Below are 12,693 nucleotides of genomic sequence, written 5' to 3'. Positions count from 1 at the left end.
TATTTTCTCTAATTTGGATATGAATCCTTTGTCAGATATATGAGTTGCAGTATTTTCTCCCATTCCATATGTCGCCTTTCCATTTTGTTGATGGTTTCCTTTGCTGTGCAGGAGATTTTTAGTTGGATGTAGTTCTATTTGTTTATTTTTACTTTTGTAGCCTTTGCTTTTGGTGTCAAATAAAAAAAATCATTGTAAGACTGATGTCAAGGAGTTTACCCTTTATGCTTTCTTCATGGTTTCAGGTCTCACAGTCAGGTCTTCTGAGTTGATTTTTCTGCATGGTGTGAAATAAGGGGTCTAGTTCTTTTTTTTTTTCTTTTGTATGTAGCTATCCTGTTTTCTGAACAAGAGTAAATTAAAAAAAATAAAATTCTTAATTTCTTACCATTTTTGTCCCATTTAGGATATATATATCTATTTGAGTCAATTTTTATATTTTGCTTAAAAAGCATCATGTCATTCACAGATTTGTGCAAAATACTCTTTTATACTATATGCACTTGTTTAAATTTATTTGGTATCTGTATTCTTTTTGCCTTTTATCATTCCTAATTTTGTGTATTATTTCAAATTAGACTAAAGAGTTATTTATCTATTTCATTGTTCTCCTACTGCCTTGATGACCTGTATTTCCCCAGTCCCATCCCCACCTATCCTTCTGCCAAAGAAGCTGTCTTGGAATTGCTTATAAGTTAAAAGTTTTCTTTTTTTCTAACTTATCCTAAATTATTTCTGCTTTAATCTCCATTCCGTCTTTTTAATTTTATTTGAATTTATTGTTTTTTCTCCTAAATTCTAAGATTTAAATTTTAAATTGGTTTTGATTGAGGAAGTTAGTAATTTTGTTTTGCTTTTGTTTTTCTACTTATTTTCTATGAATTGTCTGCTGACACTTGGCTAGCGTTCATAACTCTGACATGTACTGTTGCTGTTATATTTTCTATTCTGTCTTACCTTGATTTATGTTTGACAAAATTTAGTTAGCAGACAGTTAAAATTTTCCTATGATACATCTTTCACAGAAGTTCCTATATTACAATTTTAAATGAAAAAAGAAGAACATAAAATTACATGTTCACTGTGGTACATAATAAAGTATGTACACATGGACAAAATATGGTTGAGTATGTGGAAAATTAAAGTGGTCACATTAACGCATAAAACATAGAAAGGTCTAGCATAGTCCCTTGGATACAGTTAAAATGTTATCTTGATAATAATTTTTTTTAAGTCCCTGGAGTTAAGAAATTAAAGATCTAACAATATCTATCAGGTTCATTTGTGTTATATACGGGTGAAATAAATACACAATGAACCAATTAATTGATGGAAGCAACTTCCATTAATAGTAATGTTGCTACATTTGATGTCACTTTCCCCTCTTGCCACTCTCCCAATGCACCTGCCCCCAGAAGGGTTTGCTTTGCCTAGCCTACCTCTCATTCCTCCACGTTACCATTTCTCACTCTTCTACTGCCTCCTTATTGGAGTATCTTGCAAGAGCCCAAGGGGAGAATCGTGATCTCAGATGTCCTAGTGAGGCCAAGAGACAGATAGAGAAGTGTGGTGTTCCTGCACTTGTATAAGCTCCTTCCTTTGTGTGTGGACTGAAACTTGCTTCACTTCTAAGGAATAAATTTGGCAAATGTGATGAGATATCACTCCTTGTGACTTCCATCTTGCTGGCACTCTCATTTGCCATCTCTCTTGCTTGCTCTGATGAAGCCAGCTGCCAAGTTCTGAGCTGTCTGTGGAGAGGCCCATGTGGCAGGCAATCCAGGGAGGCCTGCAGCCAATAGACCCTGAGGAACTGAAGCCCTCAGTCTAAAACCCATGTGAAAAAATGAATCCTGTTGACAACTATCGGAGGGAGCTTAGGAAAGGATTCATCCCCAGTTGGGCCTTAAATTGACTGCAGCCCTGTAATAGCTCCAGAGTCAAGGCGTCCAAATAAACTGCATTAGATTCTCAGCTCATGGAAACTGAGATAATAAATGTGTGATATTTTAAGCTGTTAAAAAAAATTCTTAAGATGTTCCCCCTATGGTAGAGTACCACTTCTAGTGACCTACTACTATTCACAATTAAAGGGGATTTCCTCTTTGGGTTTCAGGCTTCAGACTGTGCTCTAGATTTACGTGCACTTTTGTTTAAACCATCCTGCTCTTGGAGAAGAAAAGATTGCTATTACACAATTTATACGCAGAGAATAAATCCAGTACAGACTAAAGGTAGTCATTTGTAACTACATGGAAACCCAATTAGTTGCTTGTTTCTATGAATTCTGAGCCTAAAATCCCTTCAACAAATCTCTGACTCTTTCTCAGCCAAGTTTCTACAAGTAGCTGATTGACTGATTGATTGATTGTACCTTACATGGAAGTACTTGGACCAAGGATTATAGAAATTAAGAGAAAGTTTAGGTAGGTATACAGATAAACAAGAACAGCCCTGTTCTTGAGGGGTTGATCAATGCTGTTGAGAGTAGGACAGACAGTCATTATTACTGAATAGGAATGTAGATCCAGCTGGGAATCTAGTTAGGGAAGACTTCCTGAAGGAGGCAGCACAAGAGCTGAATCCTGAGTCTCAACTAGGATTTAATGGCTGATGATAAGGGGAGGAAAACAAGAGAGACAAGTGAATTTCCAGATAGAAGAGCACAAACCAAGTAGAATTTATTTTAGGGGCAGGGAAGAGTCTGAGTTAGCAAAACAGAGTAAGAGTCAAAACTACAACTGTAAGAAATGGTAACTTTAGGGGAACCTGGACCATTTGAATTTTACCTCATTGATCAGTGTTCAAAACCAGAAATGCTTGCAGGGGCTGGGCAAGTCCCAGGAGTAAGTAAGGGGGCCAGATGTAAGCACACAAGCCCTCACTGGAAGGAAGGGAGGGCTGTGAAAAACCAACCCTTGCTTGTGGCTTAAGTTCCATGTCCAGCTCTAGCTGATTATGACCATACTTGAAAGGGAGCCAAGGCAGAGTTGTCAGTTCTTGCGGTTATTCAAACAAAAATAATCTAGATTTATGTAAAATCTACTGGTTTTTAATTATTGGCTTAAATTTTTAAGTCATGTTTGGTGGTCAAATAAAACGCATTTGCTTTATTTATAGCCCAAGGGCTGTCAGTGGCAGAAGAGAAGGCTGTGAATTGAATGGTGTCTTAGGAAGATTCAGTGTTTGTTACTGACTACAGTGGGTTAGATGTCAAAGAAAAATTGCACAAGACCAATTAAACAGGCAAGGAAGTCTTTATTCAAAACTATGTAGTAACGAAGAGAGACTATTGCAGTTGTGGCAAGTTTAGAGGGTGTGGGGCGCTGAGGGGGTGGGAGGGGAGGGGGATTGAATTTAACTCCACCAAGACAAAAGGCAAGAGAGTTTTTAAGTGCTGGAGTGTGCTAACAGAAAAGTAGTGGAGGAAGTTGGTAGGGAGGTTGATCAGTGTGATTAGGCTGTCTGTATTTGCTAATTAGCTCTTATCAAAGTTAAGCTTCCAGCCTTCCACAGAGGCTTGGAGATGGAGGTGCTGTATTTTCGATAATTATATTTCAAAGGGATGGCTCTCAGGTCAGTATTGAAAAATACATTCCTCTATTGTAGAAGATTTGCATCTCAAAGGGTCAGAGAAAGAATTTATAATTGCAAGTTTTCTAAAGTAAATCGTTCTAAGAAAACGGAGGTCAGGGGCCCACAGTCAAGAAAAAACTTGTCTAAAGTTTAATCAAGCTGAGGGAAATGTTAAAGTCGTCTTGTTCGCAGGAGAGATGAGTTAGAAGCCATGATAATAGTCCATGTATTCAGTTCTAAAATCTGAAACGAAGACTAATGCCTGAGTTGGGAAAATTTGTGAAAAACTTTGAAATGGGCCAAAAAGATTGCTAGGTACTTTCAGTAGAAAAGTAGGTCTTTTCTAGTGTGCACCCTACCTGGTTATCTGATCCTGTGGGTTTCATGCCTTTCATTATCTCTGAGATATTTTGCAAGGTTTTATCATAGAAATTATAGTTAATTGACAGCAATTCAAATGAATCTTTTTCATAGGCATGCAAGTGAAATCTGTCTGTGGTGGGGACAATTCATTTTCCTTCCCCCCTCCACTCATATAGTAAGCCAGTTTTATATCTATGTATAAATTATTTGCACCTCTTTATAAATTCATTTCAGTATTTCTTATTGCTTATGTATGTGAGGTTCTTTGACTAACTGGAACATCTTACTGGTTCCCTATTAATTAATGACCTGATACAATATTTGACACATGTTCATTTTATATTATTTATGGGATAGTCTTGATTTTTACCTTTAAAATTATCCTTTAATATCTGTAATAGAAAAGAACGTGTAAGTGTAAGAGGTTAAAAGAGTGGAATTAGGATCCAGCAATAAGTGTGGGGGTCAAGGAAGAGGAAAAAGATGAAGATGTTGTGGATTCTGAACCAAGGCGCCTGGACGGCTAATTTATCATAGCTAGTAACAAGGAAAGCAGGATGAAGAAATGTTCTGAGGCTGTAGGTGGGAAGAGGTTTTTTTTAAAAACAAATATTGAGTTTGAGAGGAGGTTATAATATCCTGTTGAAAATATCCAGCCCTTTGGAAAGGTATGACTGAGGCTCTTGAGAAAGTTCAAAGCTAGAGGCAGCAAGCAATCTGGGAATGGTCTGTGTAGAGGTGGCCAACAGACTGGATGATTTCCCTGAGAAAGGAATTAAAAAGAGGAGCTGAGGGCGGAGCCTTGGGGATCACCCACATCTAGGGACACGATGAAAAGCTGAGACAGCACAGCAAGATAGACCAAAAGGGTGAAATGTTTACTGTTTTCTTCAGGAGTAGGAACCCATTTAATCCCTCTACTGTTTTTTTCTGCGAATTTTGTTTTGAACCTCATCTGTAACCTTTTTTCTGCATTCACACATCCTGGCCTCTAGCTCTCCAGTATTCATTTCTCTCCCATGATAATTCCAAGTCTGTCTGTTAAATCACTTGGAATCCAAGAACGGAGGTGTGAGCCTCAAAGCTGCAATATTAAGCTGTGCAGCTAAGCACAAGTGGATTAACTTCTCTGAGTATCAGTTTTCTCACATGACAGAAGCAGACAATTATGCTTTCTCCAAACAGTGGTTGTGAGAAATAAGTACGGTGACACGAGGCAGTGTTTAGCACAGCACTTGGCATATAGTAAGTGTTCTTTGAATCTGAGGCTCAATTGCCAAATAGGCCACCCCACGATGGCATGATTCATCTGTAACTTTTGCCTATGGCTGAAAGATTTACAATTATACCACATTTATTGGGGAAGAGCTATTTATCACAATGAAAAATTATGCTTTTTGTATTCCAAGAGAATTAACTCGCCTCTAAATTTCATTTTCTTATTTCTTCTTTTTCTTCTTTTCTTGGCTTTAGTGTATCAAGGGAAACATTTTTTCCTTGCTTATGCCTCATTTCATGATGGGCTGTGATGAGCTTATAAACAGAGATGACAAAAATATCAGGAAAATATGGAATTGTAAAACAAATTCAGAACTTTGGTTTAACGTGAACATCTATAGTTTTTTCTCCATGGAAATTCTATATTGTAGGGAGCACATAGGTTTGCTCTAAGAATTCAGGAGTAATTGGATAATTCATTCTCTGCCTCTGCCAGCATCTGCTTTTTTGTTACATTTTATTCATAAGCTTTTCTTAAACAGGTATTTATAATTGAAAGGTTTGGGGACCCATTATACATTTGTTTGTTTGTTTGTTTGTTTTCCGCTGTTGAGTTCACATGAAGCTTTCTCCAGGAATCAGCCTGAAAATAATGCTGCTTTATTTTTATCTTCATGATACCCAACCCTTCTTTCTGGAGGGGAAAATGAGAAAGTCTGTGGGATCCTGTTAAATTTCCATCCCTTCCCCTATAGTTTCATCAAGATCAAACAGATTCCACATATTGGCAGCCACATAGAGCAGAGACCAAATCAAATGCATATGTGCAGCTGTGATAAAAGAGAGCTTTACAGAAAGGAAATAAAGGCCAACCAGGCGTGCCTGGCTGGCAGCTGAAGAAAGTACTGCTGTCATTATTAAAGGGAAATGAATAAACTGCCAAGGTTCAGAGAACATAGCATCAAGTGTTGCCTGTGGACCCAAGGCTGGGTGACTCATTTGTTTGGTCTTACTGAAATGGGAGAGCCTCTTTAGAAAATCTCTTGATAACAGAGTATAATACAAAACAGTTCAATGATCGTTGAGATTTGTTAGATCCTTAGTTGGTGCAGGGACTGTGCTAAGTGACGTGGCTTCCATTTGTCTAATCCTAGCAGTAGTGCTGTGAAGGAAGGACTAGCATTAGCCTCATCTTATAAGGTGAGAAAACTGAGCCCAGAAAGGTTAGGTAAACTGCTCAAAGTTTATACCTGGTAAACACCAGAGCCAGAATTTGAACCTAGGCTCTTTGGCACCAAAGACTACTTGCAATTATTCTGCTAAATGTTCATGCTCCTTTTTAAGTATTCAGTTACTTTACTGAAGAACAATTCTATCCAACTAGGGTACAATGTTGAAGGAAGCCAGTGCAATCATTAGAAATAAGTTGTCATCAGTGAGTTTATTAAGTCATGTGTTTAAAGAATTTTATTTCAGGTATTTAGTTTGTTATATTTTTAAGGTACAAATCTAGTTCCATGTTTCTCTGCTGGTGGGTCTGGTAAGTCTGAGAATGTGTATTAATTACTTAGGGATTGAGTGCAGTAAGAAGTACTGACTAGATCATTTTCTTTCCTCCCTCCTTTCCCTCCTTCCTTCCTTCCTTTTATTTAACTAACATTTATTAAACACTTACTAAACTCTGGGGATGGAACAATGAAAAGCATTTACACTTACAAAGCTTTCATGCTAAAAAATTAAATAATAAGTAAATATAAGTGTATCAGATAATAATGGCATAGAGATCATTAAATAGGAGGCTGTGATGGTAACTGGGTATTGAGGTTCCTTTAGGTTAGGTGGGCAAAAAAGGCCTGTGGTATTCGGCTGCTGACCTGAATGATGAGATGCCAACCACCCGAAGAACTGAAGTCAGGCCTCCCTGGGAGAACAAAGAGCAAGGACAGAGTCCCTGAGGATAGAAATACCTTGGTGTATTTAAAGAACCAAAAGGCCAACGTGACTGGTCCATGATAAGAGTGACAGGAGCTGAGGCCAGCCAGCGATCAAGGCATCGCCTAGTCACTTAGGACCTTGTGGGTCCTCATAAGGAGTTTGGATATTGTTCTCAATGGATGTCATTTAAGTGGGGTGGTGTAATGATCTGATTTAAGTTTAAAAAGGTAACTCTACTTTGAGGCAGAAACTTAGAGGTCAAGATTAGAAGCATTGGGGTGCATATTAGGAAGCTTTCAGAGTGATGGAGAATAAGGATGATGGGGGCCAGGTGGAAGACTGCTCAGTCTAGGATGCTGTTTCTAAGAAGGAAAGAGGTAAAAATGGTAAGTAAGCAACTAACAAGGTCTGCTTTAGATAAGCAAATAGAGGGTAAGGTAAAGAGAAGAATCAGATTTAAGAAGTGAGGAAATAAAGAAGCTAGTTCATCTCATATAATTTATGGAGATGATGGTTTATTATGACAAAAAGGAGGTTTCCTTGTGGATATGTCAATCTACCTAGATCCCTATTTTGTTTTCCTTTAAGTCCCTCATAGAGTCACAGCTGAGACCAATGACATTGTCTTCTACCTCCTGCCCCCTCCCTTACCCCTCTTGTGGGCTGAATGGCACCCCCAGAGTCTAAGGCAACTTAGAAGTTAGGAAGACTTAGAGAGATTTAGGTCTGAGACTTAATGCTAACACATAAGTTGAATAAGTGAGGCATATATTTCCTTTAGAGACTGGAAAAGACTGATGTTTGAAAATGAACTGTCTTCCAGGCAATGGAATATTATTCAGCATTAAAAAGATATAAGCTATAAAACAGTGAAACTTGGGGGAAACTTAAATGTATATTACTAAGTGAAAGAAGCTAATCTGAAAAGGCCATATATTGTGTGGTTCCAGCTATATGGTATTCTGGAAGAGGCCAAACTATGGAGACAATGAAAGATCAGTGGTTGCCAGGGGTGGAAGGAGGGAGAGAGGTGAACAAGCAGAGCCCAGAGGATTTTTAGGGTAACACAAATCTTCTGTATGATATTGTAATGATGGATGTATGTCATTATAAATTTGTCCAAACCCATAGAATGTGCAATACCGATAGTGAACCCTAAGGTAATCTGTGGATTATGATGTGTCAATGTAGGCTTATCTGTGGTAAAACATGTACTATTCTGGTGAGTGATGTTGATAACGTGGGAGGCTATACCTGTGTGTGGATGTGTGGAATCTCTGTACCTCCCTCTCAGTTTTGTTGTAAACTTAAAACTACTCTTTAAAGAGTCTTTAGAAATGAACCTTGACAACCTTATATATTTTAATGATTAAAGTTCTGAGTATTTTTAGTATTTTAGGTTTGATACTAACAAAAATACTGAAATGTACTTATTCTACCAAAGAATGGCTATTAGGAAGAATTCTGTCATGTCTGAGGTAAAGAGTCATGTATAAATTACTTGTGGCAGATAATTTTAAGAATATTTTTAATCATATGCCTACAACATGCATAATATAGAACATTTAAGATTTAGGAAAGCACAAAAGGGAGTGAGTTTTTTTTTTTTAATCAGTGTTACCCTCACTAGCATAGTGCCTTAATAAAGTTGAGTATATTCATTATTTTTGCAAATAGGTTCCACTTGACAGGCCCATCAAACTTTTTTCTACACCTTCCACATATTCTGCTTATATCAAAGCTAATATTTTAGTATTATTGTGCCTACAGGAGCATGGCTGAGTTTATTTCATAATCCCTTCCAAATTGGGTTAATGAAATGGAAAAATTATAGTAAAATCAGATGTTTTTTTACTACAGTAAAAAGTTTATTTGAACGGAATTTTTCTCTTTTTTGGACTGGTGTTTTTGGCACTGTAAATCTGCCTTCCAAATTCACCCACAAAAGTGTTTCTGTGGAAACAGAGCCACAAATAGAAGCAGTGGTTATTGATTTTCTTTTGGGGCTGCCACCTGGTTTCTGCAAAACCCTGGAGAGCATATGCCAATTTCCACGTGTATTTTAGCTCCTTTCTTGCCCTCCACCCCCTCCTATACCCTCATGGGTTTAAAATAATCCAGGCCTATCAATTATTTATCAAAAGAGCAGTAGATTGGCTGATAAAACAAGGAGAAGCTGACCTCTGCTTGTTATTAGAGTCTCCTGGGGGCGGCCTCTCCTATGGCCAGCCTCTTTCTGACTGTTTGTAGGGGACCCATTCAGGCCTGGGCAGATCCACCGCCTTGGTCAGGCCCTAGTGCTGCATCCAGGATGCTTTTCCTTATGCTCCCTGGTGTTCGCCAGCCTTTCCCAACTGTGTTTTGTTCCTTCTCCTTTCATCTAGGCCCTCCGCCTACTTGACACCCTCCCAGCTCTGTCTCAGCCAACTCCTCCCCATCCAACTGACTGCAGTTTAGACATTTCTTCCCTGAAGAAGCCTCCTGACCCTCCCTCTAGATGAAGTTAGACACGCCTGCCAGACATTGCTGTGGGACCTGTAAATGGTGACAGTAACATCTCTGTGGTTATAGACGGTCGTAGAAGATTGCAGAAGGCTTTTAAGTTAAATAAAGCAAAAGTTTGGCACAGCTTATTAGTTTTCTGCAGCAGCTGTAAGAACATACCACAAATTTGGTGGTTCAGTCAATAAAGAAATTTATTTTTTCACAGTTTTAGAGGCCAGAAGTTCAAAAGTCAGCATTGCCTTCAACAATGCCTTCCCTCTAGGGGAACTTGTGTTCCTTGCCTGTCCCAGCTTTTGGTGGCTGGTGGGAATGTTCGGCTTGTGGCTGCAGCACTTCAGTCTGTGCCTCTGTGGGTGGCCGTGCTGCCTTCTCTGTGGACCTGTCCTCTGTTTCTCTTCTTAGGACACTTGTCATTGAATCTAGGGCCCACCTGGATAAACCAGGATATGATCTCCTCCTGATTTTAAATAATACATCTGCGAAGACCTTTTTCCCAAATAAGGTCACATTTACAGATTCTGCGGATTAGGTCACAGAGGACATATTCCTTTGGGGTCCATCATTCAGCCCACTACACATAGTAACTGGCACCAGACACTAAAAGGAAGAGCAGCTCTCAAGAATGAGGAGAATAATGACAATGACTTGTTGATAAAGAAATCAGAGCATATTCTTGTTGCCAGAGATTAGGTTCTTGTCTCGTCTTGGAAAGAATTCAGAGTTGAGACGTGGAGGTTAAGAAAATAAAGTTAGAATTTATTAAGGGATAAATAGTGTGCTTTCAAAGGGAGAGTGGACAGGCTCAGGTGAGCAGCTGCCCTGAGTTTCTTTGGTAAGTTGGTTACATAGAGTGTAAAAATGAATGGGCAGAGTACTCATTAGGGAGGGAAGGGTCAGGAGTCATAGTCCCTAATTTTCATCCCATCTCCACCTTCCTGAGGGGAGGAGGAATCTTTGTCCTTATTTAGTCTGAATCGGAAGTGTCATGGCATCAGTGCACAATGGGTACTTCTAATCTGCAAGGCTAATTTTATTGAAATGAAGGCATAATGAGCAAAAGGTTACATTCAGACTTTGGAGATTCCTGCCTTTTCCCACCTTTCTTTGTTAGCTTCCGGATATCTGTCACTGTCACTCCAAAATGTGTGATTTCTAATCAGTCCAGAGGTTCCTGCTCTTCTCTGTCTGCCCAGGGACCCCTGTTGTTTACATGATGTGTGGTTTCCTGCATTTGGCCTGTGCTTCTCCTTTTTTTGCCGCATTCCTGCCATTTGGCCTGCGTCCCCCTCTCTCTGCTCATATCTAGCTATCTGCCCGCTCTAACATCCCCGCTGGTTCTCTTTAGACTAGTGTCTTTACCTTGGTGGGCTGTGTTGTGCTAAATCTCACATCAGTGACTTCACTCCTGCTCTTGTCTCACATCTCTGGACAGAGGCTTTGCTATCTTTATCCTACCCATCTTTAAAGGTCAGCTCAGGTTTAACCTCCTCTACAAAGCCTGCTGCATCAATGGCAGTGATAATAAAAGCACCTAACATTTATTAAGTCCTTATACTTGCCAGGTATGTTACAAAGAGCATTAATTTCCCTTTTGATACCCCCACTGTTCTTCCTTCCTTTGACTTGCTATAACATTTGTATCTGTACCACAATAAATACTGTTTAATTATATACTGTCAGATAAACTAATTGTAGGTTGTGTGTGTAGCCTATATATAAATTCTTTATAATATACACTACTTATATACTATTTTACTACACCACTACTACTATGGCTAACATTCATTAGAATAGGTACCATGGGCCAGTAACTAAGTACTTAAATTTTCTCTTTTAATTCTAAGAGCAATTCTGTAATGTGTGTACTTCCTTTATTCTCACTTTTCAGATGAAAAACTAAATAAATTTTACAGTTAATTGCCCATGATCTATAAATGATGGAACCAGAATTTGAGCCAAATCTACCTAACTTCAGAGACGTCAAAAACTTATACATGTTATTTTATATATTTGCCACCGTATCTTGCAAGGGTTGGTCTGGCCATCCCAAGCATTTAGGTGGATTTGAAGCTTCTGAAGGACGAACCTCTGCTTTCTATAATGGCCTATTATGATGCTGAGCTTGGAATGAAAGGTTTTTATTTTGGTCTTGTGTTTGACCATACTGGGCGATTTAGAGTTTTTTTAGCCAGTAGCTCTAAGTGTGGTCCCTGTCAGCAGCAGGTAACAGCTCTAAAATCCTTTGCAATGCAGATGTAAACCAGTTGAGAGACTCAGCTCAACATAACAAAAACTCCTTCATCTCAACCCTCTTCCCCGTTTAAGCTAGTCTTCATCACAGGTAGGGAGTCAAGGAAATCAGCATATATTGTTTTCCTTCTTGATATTTTAAAGGTCATTAATTTAGGTAGCATTAATAGCATCAGCAGGGGGCTGAGAAGTGTTAGAGAGAGACTCTGAACCCTGCGGCAAAGCTCTCCACACTCTAGAGGGAGAGAATTCCATGGTCCTTCAAGAATTTTTAGGACTGCTTTACTTATTATTCTTAAACAGCAAAACCTTTATCCTCCTGGAACCACGTCCACATAGACAATGATCTGACAAAATTTCCTTACCATTCATTTCACTAATTAAAAGGAAAAGAAGTTGACAAGATTTAAACATTTTTTTTTCCCCCTCAAACCATCCTCAGTCAGTTTTCTGGTTTACATCAACTCAGCTGGAAAACAGCAGAATTATGGATTTTAACACAACACATACAAAAAGCATTTACTTTTCTCCAACTTTGATTTTGGTTTAAGTTGTTAGTATTCAGTTAATTATTTAAGGACAACTTATTTCCCATTTCCTTTACAATAGTGGTATTTTTTAAGACATAAATTCAAATTTTCCCTTTACCTCAATGATGTGGTGAAAATGTTTAAATATTATGTTAAGAAGTATCAAAAGCTTCTGTTAAAATTACCAAACTGATCTGGCAAATAAAAAAGTCAATCCTTGTGTTCTAAAAATATTTACTTTTGTCAGGCAGATTTTAGGAATAAAACAATGAACTATTTTCTGATGGCATTCATTCAGTTCTAAATGGTGATGAAA

At 38.4% G+C, this 12,693-nt stretch overlaps 1 long non-coding RNA gene across 5 annotated transcripts in view; it reads left to right on the top strand.

Annotated features, from left to right (window-relative positions):
• LOC116666334 overlaps positions 1-12,693 on the top strand; it is a 623,984-nt gene that overhangs the window by 191,057 nt on the left and 420,234 nt on the right. The window lies entirely within an intron of this gene.

The sequence above is a fragment of the Camelus ferus genome, chromosome 10 (assembly GCF_009834535.1).
Source record: "Camelus ferus isolate YT-003-E chromosome 10, BCGSAC_Cfer_1.0, whole genome shotgun sequence".
NCBI classification, from domain to species: domain Eukaryota; kingdom Metazoa; phylum Chordata; class Mammalia; order Artiodactyla; family Camelidae; genus Camelus; species Camelus ferus.
This window is presented reverse-complemented; position numbering and strand designations above follow the sequence as displayed.